This window comes from Cebus imitator, unplaced genomic scaffold (assembly GCF_001604975.1).
Source record: "Cebus imitator isolate Cc_AM_T3 unplaced genomic scaffold, Cebus_imitator-1.0 Scaffold858, whole genome shotgun sequence".
Classification (NCBI taxonomy): Eukaryota; Metazoa; Chordata; class Mammalia; order Primates; family Cebidae; genus Cebus; species Cebus imitator.
In genome coordinates, this window is record NW_016108173.1 from 181,823 (window position 1) to 184,831 (window position 3,009).

Genomic DNA, 3,009 nt, shown 5'->3' on the forward strand with positions numbered 1-3,009 from the left:
GTGGCTTTGGGGCCTGGCTGGAACTATTCGCATGCAAAGTAGTCCTTCAGAGGGGCGAAGAGGTGTCGGATGACAGGCACACTCCAGGACCTTCCCAGCAGCTTCTGGCGGGCGCCACGGCCCATGTTGGAAACGTCTGTTTAGTGCACAGGAAAGCCAAAGATCCTTTCGAGCTCAGCGCACCACAGAACATCTTCTTTGCCATTCATGACAACAGGGAAAAGTTGGTTTTTCCCCTGTTTGATTGAGTTCGACTTGGTGGTTATTGTCTGTCCTTTCTTTAACTTGGCTATCCTATTGTATTGCAAGCAGTCCTGCAGCTATCACGGGCCTGTTCATCCCAGGAAGGTTGCCCCAAAAATATCGGGCCCTGTGAGCAGCAGAAACTTTGATGGCATCAATCATCACTGGATTACACTCCAGGAACCGCGAGATGTCCCTCTTGTCGCCAACAGTCATGGCGACAACATTCTCAAACATCCAGAAGAACGGCCGGTCATCACCCTCCTTGGGGCATGAGTAATTCAGCAGGTGGTAAAATTCAAAGAAGAGCCGGCCTGTTCCCTCATATAGGCCTTTCCTGGCTGGATTCACATTTGAGAGATCATTGCATGGGCTTCCACCAATCACCAAGTCAAATGGGCCCCATTCTTCAATATTTTTCTTTGTGATGTTCCTCACATCGTTCACGTATTTGATATTCCCCTCGTGCTTCACGGTTCCAACAGCGATGGACTCCTCACACGCTTCAGAGGCGACGTACTTTCCCACCTTTATGCCCAACTCTTTGAGGACTAGGTAGCATGTTGCGATTCCATCAAACAGGGACAGGACTCGAATGGGCCGCCTTCGGGCTGCGGGAATGGCAGGGTACAGCTTGGGGGCTTCATATTCAAGCCCCGTGTCACTGGCGAAGAAGGCCTGTAGGCGCACGTTCCAGTCCTTCCGGCGCCGCAGGTGCCGTGACAGCGCTGCGGGAGGCACATGTAGCAGCTCCAGGGCTCCTGCAGCTTGGCCTCGGCCGCTGTGCCTGTGCCCACCAGCACCTCCAAGCACTCCACACAGAAGCACCGGCAGCAGCTTGTGTTGCTGCAGAGCCCAGCTCTCGGCCCTCACAGCACACCGTGCAGTAAGACTGATAGCCGTCATCATCATACATGTAAAACAGCTCGAGGAACCGATCCCGGCATGTCTGACAGAGGCCCCCCTCAAAGAGAGGGTGAAAGGACACAGGATTTTTCCTGCCACAAGACAAACAGCCATCTTCCAGGCTGCTCTTCTTGTTGGCAACATCTGAAGCCATTTGTTCTCGGGTCTGATCTTCATCCCCTCGGTCTTTGCCGTTGTTATAGCAATTTGTCTTGAGGCGCTTGGGTGGGGGGCAGTAGTCAGAGGCGGCTGAGTCGTCAGCTGTGCGTCTTCGAGTCTTGTTCTCGTATTTCTTTGATTCTAATTTCCTACTGCCTGCACGACGCACCTTCGACTTATTAACCACTGGTTGCGTGTTGTTGGGTTTGAGGCCCTCGATCCCAGTGGGCTTGAAGCCCCCGTGGGCCCACTCCAGCATGGGCTTCAGCTGGTCCTCCAATGAGTCTCCAGGGCTGCTGGGGAAGGTCTTGCCAGCTCGCACCCTAGCTTTCTCGAGAGCATGGTACATGGCTTTTCGATAGGAGACGAGCTTATTGAAGGTGGCCAAATTAAAGTGCTGGCTGAACAGCCCCAGTGCCACCAGTTTGTCTGCAGAGACCTCGGAGAACTTGCCATCGCCAAACCACTGGACCCACCGCATGCCCGACGTGGCCTGTCGCTTGGAGGTGGCCTTCCAAGATACCACCATGGCAAGCCACCAGGAGAAGCCCTTGATCTTCCCCCACACGAGGTCCCCTATTCCAAACTCCTTCCCATCCTGATACTCTGAACTGTCTCCATCTCTACTGTCTGCCTCCACCTGCGGGGACTCCATGCCCTCCTGCTGGCTGTCCTGGGCTAGGCGGGCGTAGGGGGTACTGCTGCTCTGGGGCATCACATCTGTGTCCTCTGTATCGTCTGTCAGGTCAATGGTGAGGTAAGGGCTGGGAGGGGACGACCATGGCGTGCCTGCCGATGCTGTCGCCCACCGTCTCAGGGACCTGGTAGCCGGGAACTCCACGGGGGACTCCTCCACATGGCTGCGGCCCTGCCGGCCTCGGGTGGAACGTAGGGAAGGCCTGTGCCTCTCCCTGCTGGAGGCACTGTTGTTATTTCGGGTTCGGACACCTGGGCTTTCTGACCGAGTCCTGGTTTCCCGGGAGAGCTTCGGCAACACTGGGGTGTCAGAGCCATCCCCATCTTCCCCGTCGCCATTGCCCGTCAAGTCCTGCGTATAGCTTAGCAGACTGGACACCTCCCTCTTGGAGAGTCTCAAGCTTGATCTTCGGCCTCTGATCTCGGGGTGCGGATGGCCTCCAGGATTGGGGGCGAGTCGGAGGACTGGTCACTGCAGGACCCATGACGAGGATGGAGTCTTCCCTCCCGCCGGCGTCCTCCTCTCCATTGAGATGCCTGGTGGCTCCCTTCATGCTTTCCTGCCGCGGGGCTGGCTCGGGCGCGGCTGGGCGCGGAGCCGCGGGTTGCGGCGGGCTGGCGGGAGGCCGGCGGGCGGCCGCGCGGGGCGCTGGGCTCGCGAATCTCCGGCGCCGATCGCCGAACTAGGTTTACTTGGGCCACTTAACCCCCGCGCTGCCGTCCGGGCGCGGCCGCCCGCTCGCCCGCCAGCCAGGGAGCCGGTCCCGTCCGTCCGGGGGCGCTCGGAGCGTCCACGCGGGCTGCGGCCGCCCAGCCGGGAGCGGCTGCTGTGAGCTAGAGGTGCGGGCCAGAGGGGGCAGCGGGAGTGGGTGGCAATTTTTTTTCTTATCAATGTTATAAGAAGATGACATTGAATAAAATGATCTTATTGAAGGATTTGCTATAATTAATTTACCTTTTATCCAGTAATATTATTATTTACTCTCAGCTGTACCATAAACTATC

The 3,009-nt window shown here is 57.3% G+C and overlaps 1 pseudogene; it reads right to left on the bottom strand.

Moving 5' to 3' along the window:
- Positions 1-15: 15 nt before the first annotated feature.
- LOC108297905 lies at positions 16-2,582 on the bottom strand (annotated as a pseudogene).
- Positions 2,583-3,009: the final 427 nt, after the last annotated feature.